The sequence below is a fragment of the Balaenoptera ricei genome, chromosome 19, assembly GCF_028023285.1.
Source record: "Balaenoptera ricei isolate mBalRic1 chromosome 19, mBalRic1.hap2, whole genome shotgun sequence".
NCBI lineage: Eukaryota > Metazoa > Chordata > Mammalia > Artiodactyla > Balaenopteridae > Balaenoptera > Balaenoptera ricei.
Window position 1 is genome coordinate 16,681,947 of NC_082657.1, and position 21,013 is coordinate 16,702,959.

Below are 21,013 nucleotides of genomic sequence, written 5' to 3' on the forward strand. Positions count from 1 at the left end.
GCGCCGGAAGTGACGCCATCGATCGCCAGGAAGGGAGGGGCTTTCCGGCTCTGCAAGGTCTCAGAGCCGGTCTACGTCTCTCATGCCTGAGGGTCCGGTCCCTTTGAGTGGAGATGAAAGCGGCGTGGAGAAACGGTGGGACCCGGTAGCCTTCTGCGTCCTCCTTCCTACTACCATCTGTTCCCTAAGAGACAAAAGGTCCCCAATGCCTCCCTTCATTTTCTTGACAAAATGGGACTTTCATCCTAGGAGGATGAGAATCAGGCGAGGAGATGCCAAATTTACTGCTCTTTGATTTCAGAAACAGGGTGTCAGGTCTGAATGAGGGATAGAGGGCAGATGGCATGACCCTAATATCTCTCTGGCATGCTTTCTTCTAGGTATTCGTTCGTCCTTACTATTCTTTAACATTCGTGAGCTGACCCTGTGCTGGGAACACGCCGGTGGCTGAGACAGCCCCAGTCTCTGTGCTACTGGAGCTCACAGTTCAGTGAGGGACACAGACGCATCACCAGGTAGGGATGGTAGAACATAAGCAGCAGGGGTGGGTCAATTTGGGACACAAGGAATGTGAGAGGTCTATGGAGTGCCCCAGAAAGCACTGGATACTAGGGCTGGAGTCCTGCAGAGCCCACTCAGTCTCAGACATGGCCCTGAGAAATGGCAACATTTAGGAACTTTCCATTCAATGTGATTGCCTCGTTCATCACTGTCCTCAGTGTCCAGTACAGAGCCTGACTCTCTAAATAGTTGTTGAATAAACAAATGGCAGGAAAGTTGGTGGGGGTGAGACTAAAGCTGGGAGCCCTGGGAGGATGATGGAGCAGGATGAGGGAGGAGGGGGTTGAGGACAGTGCTGGACCACTGTAGGGCTGTGGAGAAGAGAGGAAACTGAGTGGGTGGGTCATGTGAGGTTTATTGGCTGTTGAGGGTTGAGATCCAGGGCTCTAGGCTGGGGATTAGGTGGAACAGACCTTGAAATGGGGAGGTGAGAGAAGGGGCAGCTTTGGGGGAGGTGCTGATAACAATGTGAGACTCTGTGGGTGTGAGGAGTCAAGGGGACATCCAAGGGCCAGCCGAGTCTCTAGTCCACGGACAAGGGGACCATGAGGTCACCACTAAGTAGCAGATTTCGGGGAGAAGCTGAGTTCAGCTTCACATGCTTCATAAGGGCTGAGATGCAGAAGAGGGTGCCAGGGGCTGATGTAATCCAGGTGGGCTTCCTGGAAGAAAGACTAGCAGCTGCTACTCCACCATCCTGATTTCTCAAGTTTCCATTTCTCTCAAACATCTCCACCCTTCCAACCTTTGTGGGTTGTTTTGCTGTTTAAAAAAAAAAAATCAGACAGCATGTTTGCCAAGGGCCTCTGAGCCTTTCAAGGGGCGTTAGAAAGTATTGGCTGTTAAAGGAATGAAAAGACAAGTCACAGACTGCGAGAAAATATTTGCAAAACACATATCTGATTATTGACGAGTATCCAAAATATGCAAAGAACTCTTAAAACTCAACCATAGGAAAATAAATAATCCAATTTAAAAATGGACAAAAATTATGAGCCGATGTCTCACCAAAGATGATATACAGATAAATGCAAATAAGCATATGAAAAGTTATTCAACATCATAGGTCATCAGTGAGCTGCACATTAAAACAATAATGGGATACCTCTACATACCTATTAGAATGTCTAAAATCCAAGACAGTGACAACACCAAATGCTGCTGAGGATGTGGAGCAATAGGAGCTCTCATTCATTGCTGGTGGGAATGCAAAATGATAAAGCCGCTTTGGAAGACAATCTGAAAAGGCCATATGCTGTATGATTGCAACTATGTGGCATTGTGGAAAAGGCAAAACTATAGAGATCAGTAAAAAGATGGTAGTGGCCAGGGGGTGGGGGGTAAGGATGAAAAGGTGAAACACAAAGAGTCATTTTTTTAGGAGGGTGAAACTATTTTGTATGATACTGTAATGATGGATATGTCATATTATGCATTTGTAAAAAGCCATAGAACTGTACAACACAGAGTGAGCCCTAACGTAAGGTATGGATTCTGGTTAGGAATAGTGTTTCACTCTTGATCATCAATAGTAACAAAGGTACCATCCTCCTGCAAGATGGTAATAATAGGGGAAAATGTGTGTGGAGGGAGGGGACGTAGATGGGAACTTTATTTTTTGTGTGGTTTTTCTCTAAGCATAAGACTGCTCACAAAAAAATAAAGTCTGTTAAACAAAAGGATTGGCCGAAAGCTGGAATATTGTTTAATGAATATCTATAACCATAAACTAATGGCAGTTAATCAGATGCACCTTGACTCAAGCTATATAATTATATATAAATATAAAAGGATTCTGTATCTGTTTTGGATAAAAAAAATTAAAGCCAAATAAGAAATAATTGCCAGCAGTTTCCCCTCCAACGCTAAAAAAAGCCAGTAGGGATTATTAGGCACATCCTCTCAAGATACCTAAGAGAGAGCAGAGATGGTCATGTGACCATCTCCCCAGCAACCACTAACTATCTTCTCCCCACTCTCCTCCAGTCTCTGTATGGTGGCTTTGTAATGTGTCCACTTGACTAGGTTGAATGAACTACTTCCTAGAATCACCTTCTGTGTCCAATTATGATGGGCCGGAAGAGATCTTGGGCAAGATTTGGAGGGGAGAAGCGAAGCAGCTGCCGTTTTGTAGATCACACAGGTTGTCACTGGCTGGCTGCTGGCTCATCATGTTTGCATAGGGCAGCAGCCAGGCCAGCAATTGTTTCACCTTCTCCTGGCTCTTCCTTCAACTCCTCCAACTCCTGGGCCATATGTGTGTTGAGCTACAGCTTCTCCTGTGGCTGCTCATACCAACAAGGTCAGAGGCAAGCTTGTTCCAGCTTGTCCTAGCTTCCCCCCATTTTACATCTGTCTTCCCTTCCTAACAACAGCCTGCCCTGTGCACTTCGAGTGCCAGCATCAGACACTAAGACAACAATATTAAGGACTGCTTAATGACTCCACCAATTGTATAAAATCAAATCCCTGTTTATCTATCTATTGATCTATCTATCTGATATATCTCCCCTAGTGGTTCAGCCTCTCTGATTGAACCCTGATACAAGGAGGATACCGAGGCCAGGGCATGGAAGCAGGGCAGGGGATGATAGGACTGAAGCACTGCAGGGGGCTGGTGGAGGTAATGATCGGGCTGAATGGAGGGAACTTATCCCTAGGTTAAGATCTTACCAGAGAGGAAAGCAGTGTTCTCATTGGGACAGTACCTGTCAAGACTCCCTCCCTCTCACATCTGAGCTTTTATTCCTGTTGTGCCCCCCTAACTCAATTACCCTTCTTTCTTATCTTCAAAGGCTACCTCCTCCTCATCCTTTAGATCTTCCCCCCTTTATTTATTTATTTATTTAAAATTTGAATTATAGGGAATTCCCTGGTGGTCCCATGGTTAGGACTGCATACTCTCACTGCCAAGGACCCGGGTTCAATCCCTGGTTGGGGAACTAAAATCCCACAAGCTGCACAGCGCGGCAAGAAAAAAAACAAATTGAATTATAATTAACATACACTATTATGTTAGTTTCAGGTATACAATATAATGATTTGATATTTTTATACATTATGAAATGATCATCACAATAAGTCCAGTTACTATCTTTCACCATACAAAGTTGTTACGATATTATTGGCTAGATTGCATATGCTGTGCATTACACCCCCATGACTTATTTATTTTATAGCAGGAAGTTTATATCTCTTAATCTCTTCCACTTATTTCATCTGTTCCCCCACCAGGTCCCACTGGGGACCACCATTTTGTTCTCTGTATCTAAGAATCTGTTTTTGTTTTGTTTTGTTTGTTCATTTGTTTTGTTTTTAAAAATTCCACATAAAAGTGAAATCATAGTGTTTGTTTTTCTCTGTCTGATTTATTTCACTTAGCATAATACCCTGCAGGTTAATGCATGTTGCTACAAATGGCAGGAATTCATTTTTTTTAAAATTTATTTTTGGCTGCGTTGGGTCTTCGTTGCTGCGCGTGGGCTATCTCTAGTTGCGGTGAGCGGGGGCTACTCTTCGTTGCGGTGCCCGTGCTTCTCATTGTGGTGGCTTCTCTTGTTGTGGAGCACGGGCTCTAGGTGCGCGGGCTTCAGTAGTTGTGGCTCGCGGGCTCAGTAGTTGTGGCTCGCGGGCTCTAGAGCAGAGGCTCAGTAGTTGTGGCACGTGGGCTTCGTTGCCTCGCGGCATGTGGGATCTTCCCAGACCAGGGCTTGAACCCATGTCCCCTGCATTGGCAGGCAGATTCTTAACCACTGTGCCACCAGGAGAGTCCCTGACCCACTTTTTAAATTGGGTTGTTTGTTTTTTTGATATTGAATTTTATGAGTTTTTTGTATATTTTGTATATCAACCCCATGTTGGATATATTGTTTTGCAAATATCTTCTTTCATTCAGTAGTTTGCCTTTTTGTGCTTTTGGTGGATTCCTTTGTTGTGCAAAGCTTTTTAGTTTTATGTAGTCCCACTTGTTTATTTTTGCTTTTGTTTCCCTTGCCTGAGGAGACACCAAAAAAAATATTGCTGACTGATGTCAAGAGTATACTGTCTATGTTTTCTTCTAGGTGTTTTATGATTTCAGGTCTTACATTTAAGTCTTTAATCCATTTTGAGTTTATTTTTATATATGGTATAAGAAAGTGGTCACTTTCATTCCTTTGCATGTAGCTGTACAATTTTTCCAACACCATTTATCGAAGAGACTGTGTTTTCCACATTGTATTTTCTTGCCTCCTTTGTTGTAGATTAATTGACCATATGAGGGTGGGTTTATTTCTGTGCTATTTTGTTCCATTGATATGTGTCTGTTTTTCTACCAGCACCATACTGTTTTGATTAATAGCTTTGTAGTATAGTTTCAAGTCTAGGAGCATGATACCTTCAGCTTTGTTCTTCTTTCTCAAGACTGGCTATTTGGGGTCTTTGGTGGTTTTATTCAAATTTTAGGATTATTTTTTCTAGTTATGTGAAAAATGCCATTGGCATTTGATAGAGATTGCATTGAACATGTAGATTGCTTTGGGTAGTAAGGACATTTTAATGATGTTGATTCTTCCAATCCATGAGCATGGTATATCTTTCCTTTTATTTGTGTCATCTTCAATTTCTTTCCTCAGTGTCTTACAGTTTTTAGAGTACAGTTTTTTTTTTACCTCCTTGGTTAAATTTATTCCTAGGTATTTTATACTTTTTGATGCCTTTGTAAATAGGAATTTTTTCTTCATTTCTCTTTTTGATAGTTCATTATTAGTATATAGAAATGCAACAGATTTCTGGATCATATGGTATTTCTATTTTTAGTTTTTTAAGGAACCTCCATGCTGTTCTCCATAGTGGCTGCACTAATTTACATTTCCACCAACAGTGTATGAGGGTTCCCTTTTCTCCATATCCTCTCCAGCATTTGTTATTTGTAGACTTTCTGATGATAGCCTTTCATACAGATGTGAGGTGATCCCTCACTATGGTTTTGATTTGCATTTCTCTAATAATTAGTGATGCTGAGCATCTTTTCATGTGCCTGTTAGCCATCCGTATGTCTCCTTTGGAAAAATGTCTATTTAGGTCTTCTGCCTACTCTTTGGTTGGATTGTTTGGGTTTTGTGCCTTTTTGTTTGTTTGTTTGTTTTTTGATATTGAGTTGTATGAGCTGTTTGTATATTTTGGATATTAACACCTTGTCAGTTCATCATTTCCAAATATTTCCTCCCATTCCATAGCTTGTATTTTTGTTTTCTTGATGGTTTCCTTTGCTGTGCAAAAGTTTTTAGGTTTAATTAGGTCCATTTGTTTATTTTTGCTTTTATTTCTTTTGCATTAGGAGACTGATCCAAGAAAATATTGTTATGATTTATGTCAAAGAGTGTTCCACCTATGTTCTCTTCTAGGAGTTTTATGGTCTCAGGTCTTACATTTAGTTCTTTAAACCATTTTGAATTTATTTTTGTATATGTTGTGAGGGAATGTTCTAATCTCATTGTTTTACATGTGGCTATCCAGCTTTCCCAGGACTGCTTGTTGAAGAGACTGTCTTTTTTCCATTGTATATTGTATTAATTGACCATAGGTGTGTGGGTTTATTTCTGGGCTCTCTATTCTGTTCCATTGATCTATGTGTCTATTTTTTTTAATGCCAATACTTTGCTGTTTTGATTACTGTAGCTTTGTAATATAGTCTGAAGTCTGGGAGGGTTACACTGCCAGCTCTGTTCTTTTTTCTTGGGATTGCTTTGGCAACTTGGGATCTTTCGTGGTTGCATGTAAAGTTTAAGATTATTTGTTTTATTTCTGTGAAAAAAATCATAGGTTTTTTGATACAGATTGCATTAAATCTGTAGATTGCTTTGGGTAGTATGGCTATTTTAATATTAATTCTTCCAATCCAAGAGCATGGAATATCTTTCTATTTCTTTGAATCATCTTCAGTTTCATCAGTGTTTTATAGTTTTCAGAGTATGGGTCTTTCACCTCCTTGGTTAAGTTTATTCTTAGGTATTTTATTCTATTTTTTGAGGTGATTTTAACTGGGATTTTTTTTTTTTTTACTTTGAGTCTCTCTTTGTCTTTAACTTTTGCCATTTTAATTATAATATGTCTTGGTGTGGATCTCTTTGGGTTCATCTTGTTTGGGACTATGATTCCTGGACTTGGATGTCTGTTTCCTTCCGCAGGTTAAGATCAATTTTGGCTCTTATTTCTTCATATTAGTTTTCCATCCCTTTCTCTCTCTCTCATCCTTCTGGGACCCCCATAATGTGAATGTTAATAAGTTTGATATTGTCCCAGAGGTCCCGTAAAACCTCCTCATTAAAAAAATTTTTTTTTCTTTTTGCTGATATGATTGGGTGATTTCCACTATTCTGTCTTCCAGATCACTTATCTGTTCTGTATCATCTGATCTGCTACTGATTCACTCTAGTGTATTTTTTATTTCAGTTATTGTATCTTTCAGCTCTGATTGGTTCTTTCTTACATTTTCTAACTCTTTGTTGAAGTTCACACTGAGTTCATCCATTCTTCTCCTGAGTTCAGTAAGCATTGTTATGACCATTGCTTTTAAGTCTTTATTGGATAAATTAGTTATCTCCATTTAATTAGGGTTTTTTCCCCTGGGATTTTATCTTGTTCTTTTTTGGAGAACATATCCCTCTGTCTCCTCATTTTGTTTGACTTTCTATGTTTGTTTCTATGAATTAGATGAACCAGCTACCTCTCTCAGTCTGGAAGGAACAGCCCTGTGAAGGAGCATCCCCCATGTTGCCTGCCTGTGCCGGGCGGCTTTGGCAGGCTTGCTGGAGGAGAAGTGGGCATGGGCTGGGGTTAGTCTCAGGGCACTCTGTGCTGGCGTCCTTGGCAGTTAGCTGGAGGCTAGCGTGGGCCAGAGGAAACACTGGAGCATGTTGTGCCAGGGCCTCCTTGGTGGACAGCTGGAGCTGGAGCACATGTGGGCTGGGCAGTCTTGGGGTGCGCCATGCTGTAGGAGCCTTGGCAGGACAGCTGGAGCTGGAGCAGGCACAGGCTGGGGGATCAAACAGTGGCACTTGCTGGCACCTTCAATCCTGCTGGAGAGAGTTCCAGCAGTTCCCCACCCATTTGGCAGGTACTCTAAGGTTAGTAGTTGGATTTCTTCCTGCATAGTCTAAGTGCCCTTTAAACTGCTGTTTGTTTGTTGTTGTTTTTCCCCTGTGTCCCAGGATGGGTGAGTCTGCACTCAGGCCCTTCAGTCATATCCCTCTCTACTGCAGGTTACCATGTCAGGGGTGGGGTTCCTATGGGTTCCCAGAGAACCCATGGGGTTCTCTGTCTTTCCTATACATTTCTATGTGGTCCCTCTATGTGCAGAAGCTATTCAATCAGCCCTCAGGTCTTCTTTAGGAGGAATTTCTCTGTATGTAGGTGTAGATTTGGTGTGTCCAAGGGAGGAGGTGGGTTCAGAGTCTTTCTATGCTGCCATCTTGGACCCCTCCCCTTCGTCCTTAGATTTTAACTTAGATGTGCCCTCCCAGGCTAGACTTCTCTAAGCCCGGCCCCCTGGCTGGTTGGATAACCTCCTCCGGACTGTCACATGTAAGCCTCTTTTTGATGACAAATGTCTGAAAACTCAAAGTAGTAGTGCCCCCAAACAAGAAATATCTTGGTTCACATGATTTTAAAGTGTGTATTGGTTCATACTGATTTAGGTGAGGTGTGATCCAGTAGCTCAAACACTGGAAGGCAGTTATTATAAGCAAAGGCTCTGCAGTGTGACTGACTGGGTTTGAATCCTGACTCCGCCACCTACAGACTGGGAGATCTTGGGCAAGTCTCTCAGTCTTCCTGGCCTCAGTTTCCTCATTTATGAATTGGGTACAATAATAATACCTACTTTTCAGTGTTGTCATGGGGTTTAAATAAGATAATATGCATAACCTCCTTGAACCGTGATTGACACAGTTGACTGCTCAGTGGATATGATGATGATGATGGTCCTGATGAGGAGGACCCAGTTTCCTGCTCCACTTCCTAGTACTTGCTTCTTCCTTGGCTCCTCCTTCATCCTGGCAGCCCCAGGCTCTTTCATGTGGTTGTAGAATGGTTTCCCCTGCCCTTGTGAGGTGAGAGAGAAAGATGTGGTTTTAGAGACTAACATGGAAGAGATAGGCTGCTTCCATAAGCTCTGTAAACCATTTATTTAAGTCTTATTGGCTCACATGCCCACTGCTGAACCAATCTCTGAGCCAGAATATGATTCCTCAAACTTATAATGGCTGCTACACTATACCTCCCAGGCTTGTTTCTCACCTCCTTCTCCAGCTCAGACAAGGGCAGCTCTGTCCTTCCAGCTCCTGAGGCCAAAAATCCCTCTTTTCCTCTTATGCTCATATTATGCTTCAGTAATTCCTGTTACTGTACCTTTAAAATTCATCAAGACTTTTCCTTTTCCACTTCCCCTACTCTGGCCTGATATTCCATCACCTTCCATCTGGACTTCCACAGTAGTCTCCCTGCTGTAACTTTTCTCCTACAGTCTGCTCCCCTCCGGAGTCATAGAGAGCCAGTAACACCTGAGTCAGCTCATGTCACTCATCTGTTCAAAGTCTGTTCTTGTCACTCGGAGTAAAGTAAGCTCTCTTCTGTCTTACTTTCCATTATCTCCCTGATTTCATCTCCAACCATTCCCTGCCTTGCTCACTGCACTTCGGCTACAGTGTCCTCCTTACTATATCTCAGAAATATCAGACGTGCTCCTCCCTCCAGGCCTTTGAACTAGCAGTTCCGTCTGCCTGGGACACTCTTCACCTAGATATCTGTGCCTAGTTTCCTCACTTAAGTCCTACAAGACTTAGATCAAAAGTCAGCATTACCTGCCTCCCTATTTAAAACTACAGCCTCTCACTCATCTTCAGTACTTCCAGTCATCCTTACTCTGCTTTACTTCTTCCCACAGGACTCTCAATGTTTTACTACTTACTATGTCTATTACCTTTCACACCCCACCAGCATGTGAGATCCATGAGGTTGGATTTTTTGTTTTGTTTTGTTCAGTAATATGTCCCCTGTGCCTGGCACAACAATAGATGCACAATAAAAACTTGCTGAATGAAAGAATAAATGAAAGAACAACTCACAGGCCTGTCTGGTGGTGAGTTGGCCTTTCCCACTGGACTGTGGATTTCCTGAGGGCAGGGACGGGGTCTGTCTTGGTCACTGGTGTGTGTCCAGCATCACCCAACACAGAGCCAGGCATGGAGGGGGTTGGGAGGTCCTACAGGTGGGCAGCTGTATGTCTGTAAAATATTCCTGTGAGCAGATCTGTGAGAACCGGTGTTGAGTTTCCTCTTCAGGAGAGGTAGAAATGGGGGACATCTCTGAGACTTTCATAAGCACCTACGAGGATTCTTACCAGGAGAAAGAGAGAACCCCACCTATTTTGGAGAGTGGGAGATGTGTGACATTACTTACTGTCACATTGGCCTCCTTTTTGTTCCTTGAATTGCCAAGCTCATTCCAGCTTATGGACCTTTCCACTTGCTATTCCCACTCTGTGGGAACTCTGTTCTCACAGTTCTTGGAACAGCTCTCACACTTTGGCTTCAGCTCAAGGAAGATCTTAGAAAGATGTCCATTGGCTGCCCAGTCCAGGACTACATTTCCCAGAGGCCCCTGTGTTCAGTTGAGGCCATGAGATTAGTTCTGTCCAGTGGACTGAGAGCAAACGTGATAGTTGGTAGTTTAGGGCCAAAACTTGATTTAAAAAAAAATTTTTTTTTACCCTGCTTTATTGAGGTACAATTGACAAAAAATTGTAATGTATTTTAAAGTGTACAACATGGTGATTTGATATATGTATCATTGTGAAGTTATTACCACAATCAAGTTAAATAACATCACTTCACCTTTGTTTTTGTCTTTGTTTTTGGTGAGAATGCTTCAGATCTACTCTCTTAGCAAATTTTAAGTGTACAATACAGTATCGTTAATCATAGTCACCATGTTATACACTAGATCCTCAGATCTTATTCATCTTATAACTGAAAGTTTTTACCCTTTTACCAGCCTGTCCCTATTTCCCCCACCCCCAGTCCCTGGCAACCACCATTCTACTTTCTGTTCTTATGAGTTTGGCTGTTTTAGATTCCACATATAAGTGATATCATACAGTATTTGTTTTTCTCAGCCTTATTTCACTTAGCATAATGCCATCAAGTTTCATTCATATTGTTGCAAATGGCAGGATTTCATATTTCTCATAGCTTAATATTCCTTTGTACATAGATACCAAATCCTCTGTATCCTTTAGTCTGTTGATGGACACTTAGGACGTTTCCATATCTTGGCTGTTATGAATAATGCTGCATTGAATGTGGGAGTCCAGATATCTCTTTTAGACAGTAATTTTATTTCCTTTGGATATACACCCAGAAGTGAGATTGCTGAATCCTATGGTAGTTCTATTTTTAAATTTTTGAGGAGCTTGCATCCTGTTTTCCATAGTGGCTCTACAAATTTACATTCCACCAACAGTGCACAAGCGTTCACTTTCTTTTTTTATTTTTTGGGCTGCATTGGGTCTTAGTTGTGGCTCAGGTCATAGTTGCGGCACGCGGGGCCTTGGTTGAGGTGCGCAGGCTTCTCTCTAGTTGTGGTGCACGGGCTCCAGGGCGCATGGGCTCTGTAGTTGTGGCACGCAGGGTCCAGGGCACATAGGCTCTGTAGTTTGTGGCACGCGGGCTCCCTCACTGAGGCACGCAAGCTCAGTAGTTGTGGCCTGAGGGCTTAGTTGCCCTGAGGCATGTGGGATATTAGTTCCCCAGCCGGGGATCGAACCTGCGTCCCTTGCACTGGAAGGCGGATTCTTCACCACTGGACCACCAGGGAAGTCCCAAGGGTTCACTTTCAAGTCAGGGCTTTTAAGAAACATGTGAGGGTTTTCCATTCTCATCTTCTGCCTGGACTCAAAGAATTCTGAGTCCTTAAGAGATGGAATCACCACGTGGGAGGAGCCTGGATCCCTTGCCCACATTGGCAGGTTCTGTGAGTGAGAAATAAACTTCTATTTTGTGAACTACTAAATGGTAGGGTTTATTTGTTACAGCTGCTAGCATGACCCTAAACAATATACCTTCTAGACTTTTGCTCTCTAGCCCAGTGCATCTCAAACTATTTGTGGTTGTGTAGTAGGACCTGTTTTTTGATATCTCCCAATCTGTCATGGACTGATCCTTTTGGTCTATACCCTGTTCAACAAGATAAGTCTATTTCAAATACTTGAATGTCATAACAATGTCAAATTGCTATAAGTTTTAAAGCACGTACTGGCAATTTCTGCCCTTATCTTGTTGCAGACTATTATTAGTGGTAGACCAGTACTGGCACTGCTGTAGCTTATTACCCTGTTTTATTTTTCTTCATAACATTCACCATTCCCTGTAATTATTTATTTAGAGGTCTATTTGTTTATGGTTTTCTTCCCCACTAGAGTGTGGGGAAGCTTACTAGATGTAAGCTCTATGAGAAAGGGATCTTATTTATGTTGCTCTGTTGCGATTCTAGTTCCTAGTACACTGCCTGGCACATCATAAGTGCTCAGAAAGTATTTGTTGAATGATGAATAAATCTCGAACTTGGTGGGTAGAGGGGAGAGGAGGCAAGCCATACCTATTACAGAAGCTCTCTACAATCAAAATTCCAAATTCTAACTAGTTCACTGACGGTTGCTGACTCCCTAGTTTTCTGGTAGACCGTAATACCCCAGATTGCGTCTGGCCTCTTACAACCTACCTCCCTAGGTTTCCCCCATTAGAGATCGGACCACTCTATTCTGTCATCGCCTGGTGATATGTCTGTCTTTCACCCTGGTTTATAAGTTCTCAGGGGGTAGGAGTGGTACTTAAGTGGTGACTGCTATGTCCCCTGAGTCAGGCAGCACATTCAAGGCCCTGGTCAACATAAATAGATTTATGGCATGAATACGTGAATGTAGGCAGAGGGGAGACTGCCCTGGGGAATCATTGCCCTACCCTGTCTCCCATGGTCCACATCTTGACAGGGTCCCAGGGTTGGTCTTGAGCTCTGGTCCATGGCTTTCCTGAGCTACCACTTCCTTCCCCCATCAACCACCTCAAGGTGCTGGCTCGGGCTGGTAACACTTGGCACACCAGACATTGAGGGACAGGTGTCTTATTTGGCCCAAATGGATACTTAGAACCAAGGTAAGTAACAGTTTTGGATATATTTGCTGTTTTTCATGAGCTGGAGAGGAGGTTACCGAGAAAGTAAGTCCGTCATGCAGAAAAGCAACAAGATGAGTATGATGATACTTCCCATAACAATCCCCAGGACTGCAATGTAGAAGACTTGGTGGGAGGTCTCGGCTGCCATGGCTCGATCATTCCATTTGTTGCTGTGCCTTGTCTGATTTGAGGGGAGAGGCAGAACAGGAATAGATGGGCTTAAAAAGGTTATTGTACAGAGTGGGGTGGTGGTGAGCCATAGGACTGTACGAACACAGGGTGGAGACCTAAACCCATAGGCGGGAAACAAGGAAGAATTTGAGTCAGCATTAGGGGCAGGATGGAGAGTGAGGGTGGGTAAGGATTGGCATGACTCAGACTCCTACCTGGATAGAGAAGATCAGTGCTACAATGCCTATGGGAAAACACAGGATGAAGGCCAAAATGGACAGGCACATATGGTCTTTGGGGGGCTTGGCACGTGAAATTTCAAACTCCTGGGAGTAGGAAGTGGGTTATGGCTCAGTATGGCTTCTGGATTCTAACATCCCCTCTGACCTCTTCCCTTTCACCTTCCTTGGCTCCTGTAAAATCTTCACTGACACCTTTAAAACGCTCACAGACTCCCACCACATTCCCTCTAACCTCTCCCTATTCCCTTTAATACCTCTCTGTCCTCTAGAACTCCTGGCCCCCACTCTGCCCCTATGCCCTATAATCCCTCTCAGTTCTTTGCAACCCTTTCCCCGTCTCCTGTAAACTCCTCCCCGTCTTCTATAACTGCCTTTCAGATCCCTAAGCACGTCTCACTTGGCCCCTTCCACTGTTCCCACAGAATCGTTTACTGACTCTGATGACTCTCACTTGGCCTCCCTGAAAACTCAGCTGATTCACTATAGCACTTTGTTCCTATAAAACCCTCATCATCCCCCGAGCAACCTTCTCTTTGTCCCTATTAACCACCCTACTAAGAAGTCCCTCACTCAACACTTTAACACTCTAACTTTTCATGTGTAAAACCTTCATTGTGCCTGTGTAAAATTCTCAACTTATAAAAATTTCTAATGACCTTAGTGGCTCTCTTCTTGTCCCATTTATAATATTCCTCACTTTGTCCCTATGAATCTTTCATGGTTCTGCTATGACCCTTATTGTTCACCCATAAACTCCTCCCCACCCCCATAATCTCTCACTTGTCTCCTCTAAGACCTTCTTTGAACAACTATGAACTCCAAGTCCTCTCCTTGTCCACTGATAGCCTCTTCTCTGTCCCCTAATAAAGACCCGCCCTGTTCCTCCTAACACCTTCTCTCTACCCCTGAAATCAGCTTCATGACCCTGCGAACTCCCTGTACACTTATGACAGCAGCCTTCCTGTTCTCCTAGACCCGTGCTCCCTTTAAATACTTAACACCCTGTCATCCCCTTATGAAACACTCTTTGTCCCCTCATTCCCCTCAACCCATGCTAGCTCTCTTCCTCCCACCCTGTCCCCCCGTAAATTCCCTCGCTGCCCCCTCAAACACCCCCATTAGGGCATCTGGATCTGGCTACATGGAGCCTCTCCCTCGCTCCAACCCGCCAGGGATTGCCATGGTGACCACGCAGGCCCCGCCTCTTATCCTGTATCTTCTCCTATTGGCTGATTGGAAGTTGCATGTTGGGGTGGGGAAGCCAATACGAACTGATTGGTCTAATGCAGTGAGGGTCTTTCCTAATATCTCAGGTGATTGATCAATTCTGGGAGTTATTTTTACTGCAGTTTAGTTTTGAGGGTTATTTATGTGTACCTGATACAAGCCCTTAGTCAGATATGTGATCTGCAATTACTATGTTTGGGTCTTTATCTTTTTATTTTCTGTCATTGGCAGAGCAAAAGTTTTTAATATTGTTAGAGTATAATTTTTTTTTTCTTTTAGGGACGTGCTCTTGGTATTATGTTTAAGAACTCTTTGCCTAACCCGGTGTCAGAAATATTTTCTCCTGTTTTCTTCTGAATGTTTAATAGATTTACATTATATATTTGATTGTTAATCTGAGACATGTCTTATTTTCTAATATAAGCATCTGAGGTGGTATGTTTCCTTCTAAGCAGTGCTTTAGCTGCATCCATATATTTTGATATGTTCTATACTTCATTTTTGATCAGTTAAAAACATTTTCTAATTTCCCTTGTTTCATGAATTATCTTGACTTGCATGATTTATTTCCCAAATGTTTGGAGATTTTCCTGTTATCTTTTTGTTATTTATTTCTAAATTACTTTTATTATGGTCAGCACATTAGTTTTCTATTCCTGTGTGACAAATAAACATACACTTAGTGGCTTAAAACAACAGCCATATATTGGTTCACAGTTCCGAGGGTGAGAAATCCAGGAACGGTGTGCCCGAGTTCCCTGCTCAGGTTCTCACAAGGCTGAAATCAGTGTGTTTGCTGAAATGTGTTCTCATCTGGAGCTCTGGATACTCTTACAAGCTCATGTGGCAGAATTCAATTCCATGTGGTTTGGGGACTGAGGCCATTCTCTTTTCCTTGCTGGCTAGCTGCCAGGATCTATTCTCAGTTTCTAGAGTACACCTGCATTCCTTGCCCTGTGGTCCTGTGCATCTTCAAAGCCGTGGACAGAGAATCTCCCTCAAAATCACTCTCATACTTTGTGTCTGACTTCTTCTGTCTCTGACCTCTAGACCTATGTTTACTTTTTAAAAATATTTATTTATTTATTTTTGGCTGCACCGGGTCTTAGTTGCAGTACACAGGATCTTTGTTGCAGCATGTGGGATCTTTTAGTTACGGCATGTGAAGTCTTAGTTGTGGCATGCATGTGGGATCTAGTTCCCCAACCAGGGATCAAACCCGGGCCCCTGCATTGGGAGCGCAGAGCCTTACCCACTGGACCACCAGGGAAGTCCCTAGACCCACGTTTAAATGCCTCATCATGTGTTTAGGTTAAGCCCACCCAGATAATCTTCCTTTCTTAAGGTCAACTGTACCATATAATCCCAGGAGTGATATCCCATCATATTCATAATCTCAGAGATTATATAGGATTGTACACCAGGGGCAGGATTTTTTTGTGGTTGGGTGGTGGGCACATTAGAGTTCTGCCTACCAGAGTCAGATAATATGATTTTGTATGATTTGCTTTATATGATTTAAATTCTTTGAATTTGTTAAAGTTAGTTTTATGATCAAGGATATGGTCTGTCTTTCTAAAAATTTAAAATAGATTTTAAAACAATTTTAAAGGTTACTTTCCATTTACAGTTATTACAAAATATTGGGTATATTCCCTGTGTTGTACAATACATCCTTGAGCCCATCTTACACCCAATAGTTTGTACCTGCCCTCATGACCTAAGCACTTCCCAGAGGCTCTACATCTAAGTACCATTACATCGGGGATTATGCTTCAAACATGTGAATTTTGGAAAGACACAAACATTCAATCCATAGCAAACCGTCTCAAATTAATGATGTCAGCTTCCACCTTGAGTATCTGGAAAAAGAAGAGCAAAGTACAATAAAACTGAGAAGAGTCTTTTCAACAAATGGTGCTGGGAAAACTGGATATCCACATGCAGAAGAATAAAGTTGGATTCTTACCTTACACCATACACCAAAATTAACTCAAACTGGATCAAAGGCCTAAAAATGAGATCTAAAACCATAAAATTCATAGAGGGAAGCATTGGGAAAAGCTTCATGGCATTGGATTTGGCAATGATTTTTTGGATGTGACAACAAAAGCATAGGCAACAAAAGTAAAAATACATAAAATGGACTACATCAAAATTAAAAACTTCTATGCATTTAATTTTGACTACATCAAAATTAAAAACTTCTGTGAAAAGGCAACCTATGATGGAATGGGAGAAAATGGTTGCCAATCATATATCTGATAAGGGGCTAATATCCAGAATATATAAAAACTCTACTACTCATAAAAACAAAATAATCTGATTAAAAAATGGGCAAAGGACTAGATATTTCTTTCAAGAAGATATGCAAAAGGCCAATAAACATATGAAAATGTGCTCAACATCATCATATCATTCCCTAATGCAAAATCAAAACCACAATGAAATATCACCTCACACCCATCAGGATGACTACTATCTAAAGCCCCCAGAAAATAACAAGTGAAGACAAGGTAGTGCAGAAATTGGAACCCCTGCGCACTGTTGGTAGGGAATGCAAAATGGCGCAGTTGCTCTGGAAAACAGTATGGCAGTTCCTCAAAAATAAAAAATTGAAAATTGAATTACCATATGATCCAACAATTTCACTTCTGGTTATATATCCAAAAGAATTGAAAACACCCATGGTTTTTTTTTTTTTTGACTCTCTTCTCATTTTTTATTTTTTAAAAAAGACAGATTTAGGATTTTGTAAGAAATTACTAAGTTAGATTTTTAAAAAAAATCTGCCAAGTACTACAGTAATGGAATAAATAAATAAGATTTTAAAAATTAATTAATTTTATTTTATTTATTTTTGGCTGCATTGGGTCTTTGTTGTTGCACGCAGGCTTTTCTCTAGTTGCGGTGAGTGGGGGTTACTCTTAGTTGTGGTGCGCGGGCTTATTGCTGTGGCTTCTCTTGTTGCGTAGCACGGGCTCTAGGCACATGGGCGTCAGTAGTTGTGGCACGCAGGCTCAGTAGTTGTGGCTTGCGGGCTCTAGAGTGCAGGCTTAGTAGTTGTGGCGCAGGGGCTTAGTTTCTCCGCGGCATGTGGGATCTTCCCGGACCAGGGCTCGAACCCGTGTCTCCTGCATTGGTAGGCGGATTCTTAACCACTGCGCCACCAGGGCAGCCCTAGATAAGATTTTTTTTTTTTTTTTTCTAAATAAGATTTTTTAAAGTTCAATGTTTATAGACATATTTATAAAAAGATGACTGAATTAGAAGACATTAAATAATGTTGATACACACCAGGAAGTGGCTAGGCAAGGAAAGGCACATCATTTCACTACAAGACTTAAAGACCATAGTTGGAAGTTAATGACCAGCCAAAGCTTTAGGTCTTGTGGTAGTTTTCCTAACTCCAGAGGGTCATTATGGTGGATACTTCTCTATGGTACTTAGCTGAAATAAACAGATGGCAGTTGGAGAATTTTACTCTGTGACCCCAATGTAGTGTTAAAAAGAAAGCACTCTTTTAATAAACCTGGTGTATGAGGAGGGAAGGAACAAAAATCCCAAATGGTTTGGTGATACTGAAAATCCTACTGACACATTAAGGAGAGTTAAAAAAAAATAAGTAAAATAAGGTTCATCCTCTTGTCTGGCTGAACTGGAATTCTTGCAGCTACAAAGTTAAAATTCCACATAAACACTTCCTTTCTTGTAAACAGACACAGTATAGATAAACAACTGTGATATGTCACCTCAGATGAAGCTATATGCCAATATTTAGGGGAAAAGAGCTTAGATGATTTCCTTTTTTAAAAAAATTTATTTATTTAGGTTGTGCTGAGTCTTACTTGTGGTATGTGGGATCTTTAATTGTGGCATGTGGACTTCTTAGTTGTGGTATGCAGACTCTTACTAGTTGTGGCATGCATTCAGGATCTAGTTCCCCAACCAGGGATTGAACCTGGTCCCCCTGCATTGGGAGCACAGAGTCTTACCCACTGGACCACCAGGGAAGCCCTGATAATTTCCTTATTTTATTATAAATAGCCTAAGTCCTTGAAAATAGCACTAATACCTCTGGCTGACTGGCTATCTGCAACAGCAAGTGAATATAAGTTTTGACAATGATAAGAGGTTTCCCAAAGAAACTAGAGTTTCCCATTAAACTGATACAGTTACTTTACTGAAAAGTCTAACAGACATCAGCAGAACTTGCTTTGGGTCAACCTCCTACTACCAATTTTCTTTCACAAATTTGTGCCAAGAGTCTACCCGTTTTTTTTCTGTCTGGACTCTGAACCTAGATTAGTTTGTCTGAAAGATAGACTCACTCAGGTTCCATATAAATTTTAGTGGTATTAAGAAAAAACCATCTGCGTGAATAAATAAAATGGATTTTCAGGATAAAATGGTAAATTCACCCAAAAAAGGTTAAAAACAATTGGGGGGGGAGATAAGGGAAAATATTAATATGAAAAAAATCATAAAAATGGCAATTGTAAAGCAGGCAGCTTCCACTCATGCCACATGATATGCCTTCATGAAGGTGTACTCTTTCCGGTCGGTATGAGCGGCCCAGATGAAGAGAGCAGAAGCCATGAACTGTAAGGGAGCTGAGACGCAAGCCAGGCAGAAGGACCATCTGAATTCGCCAGACACATCTCAGGCAGCTCTGATTTCTGGTGGAGTAGTTCAATTCCAGCAACGTAACAACTCACTGAGCCCAGTGTACACAAACCTGCAAGGAGATGGAGCATGCCTGTGGCAATGGTGGGATACAGGCTTTGGCAGATACAAGCACAAAGTCCAATCAAAGCCCCAAAGCACATCAAACCTAGACTAACAAAAGGTAAAAGGAACTGGCAACGCCAAAGACAGGTCCGAAGCAGATCAATCCCACTATTGTGCTTTCCAGGATCAACAAATTTCTACAGGAACTGCTCATTTAGCGTGAAACTCATGCATTTTGTGACCATATCAAATGACTCTGTCCTTTCTGGTGGGCTATACCAGTATGTGTTTTGGGGTATAGTGATGCACCATCTCCACAATCCCACTGTGCCATTATATCAGAAAATTGCATCATTATGTCTTTTCATCTGCCTCATCACTAGCAAAGTCGTTCCAGATGCTTTTGTTCAAATCGCTGGAATTTTCTTGAACTAAACTTTGATACTCATACCAGAAGTCTGTGCCAATTGAGACTGCCATGTAGACGGTAGAAATGAGCACACAAGCAATTACAAATGCTGTAGCAAAATGGTTATCCATACTGGCATTCAGACTGCTCGCCCATCCTCCTGCTCTGCCAGCTTCACCCTCAAGCTCAAACCACAGCACCCTACTCTCCCTGCAACCCCTCTGATGCAGTTCCCAGCAGAGCCCACCTCCTCCATCGAAAACACCTATGTTTTCAAAAGAATTTGCATACCCATGTTCATAACAGCATTATTCACAATACCAAAAGATGATAGTAACCCAAGTGTCTATTAATGGATGAATGGCTAAAAAAAGTGATATATATATATATATATATTATTCAGCTTTAAAAGGGTAGGGAATTCTGATAAATGCTACAGCATGGATAGACCCTAAGGACATTATGCTAAGTGAAGTAAGCTAGTTACGAAAAGACAAACACTGTATGATTTACACTTATTTACACTTAAGGAATCTAGAGTAGTCAAATTCATAGAGACCCAAAGTAAAATGGTGGTTGCCAGGGGCTGGTGGCAAGGAGAGAATGGGAGTTGTGTTTAATAGGTATAGAGTTTCACTTTCACAAGATGAAAACTGTTCTGGAGATTGGTTGAACATCAATGTGAAATGTACTTAACACCACTGAACTGTACATTTAAAATTTGTAAGGTGGTAAATTTTGTGTTATGTGTATTTTACCACAATTTTTCAAATGCCATTTACAATAGTGTCAAAAATATTAAATAATTTGAGCTAAATATGACAAAGTTATGCAATATCTGTACATTGAAAACTACAAAACATTGCTGAGAGATTTAAAAGAAGACCTATGTAAATGGGGAGATATACCCTGCTCACTGATAAGAAGACATAAAATATTGCTAAGATGTCAGTTCTCTTCAAATTTATCTATAGAATCAATGCAATTCCAATGAAAATATCCACAGGCCTTTAAAAAATTTTTTTAAAAGAAATTTACAAGATTATTCACAAATTCAGATGTAAATAAAAAAGAACTAGAATAGCCAAAACGACTTTGAAAAAGAGGAACAGAGTGGGAGAACTCCACTTTTTGACTTCAATTCCTGTTATAAGGCACAGAAATCAAGGAAGTGTGGTATTAATCTCAAGATAGAGAAATACATTAATGGAAGGGTGCAACCTATTTTTAGTCCAGAAATAGATCTTAACATATATGAGCATTTGAATTTTTAAAAATGTGCAGAGGCAATTCAGTGGAGAAGGCCTGTGTTTTCAATAAATGTCCCAGGAATAAGTGGATATCTGTATGCAGAAGAATAAACTTAGATGCATACTTTGCATTCAATAAAAATGAACTCAACATGGATCCTCGACCTAAATGTAAACTACAACTATAAAAGAGAGGTTGTAAGAGAAACCATG

The 21,013-nt window shown here is 41.5% G+C and overlaps 1 protein-coding gene and 1 pseudogene across 2 annotated transcripts in view; one reads left to right on the top strand and one right to left on the bottom strand.

Moving 5' to 3' along the window:
- Window positions 1-46: 46 nt before the first annotated feature.
- The window catches only part of ATP4A (ATPase H+/K+ transporting subunit alpha), a 100,169-nt gene continuing 79,202 nt past the window's right edge, over window positions 47-21,013 (top strand). The window contains exons 1-2 of one of the 2 annotated variants that reach the window (XM_059903959.1): window positions 47-135; window positions 381-515. The gene's annotated coding sequence lies outside the window, so the exon portion shown is untranslated. Of the gene's footprint in view, window positions 146-380; window positions 516-21,013 lie in introns of both variants that reach the window. The other variant, XM_059903960.1, reaches the window with a different exon arrangement.
- On the bottom strand, window positions 18,929-19,756 carry LOC132353075 (claudin domain-containing protein 1-like; annotated as a pseudogene).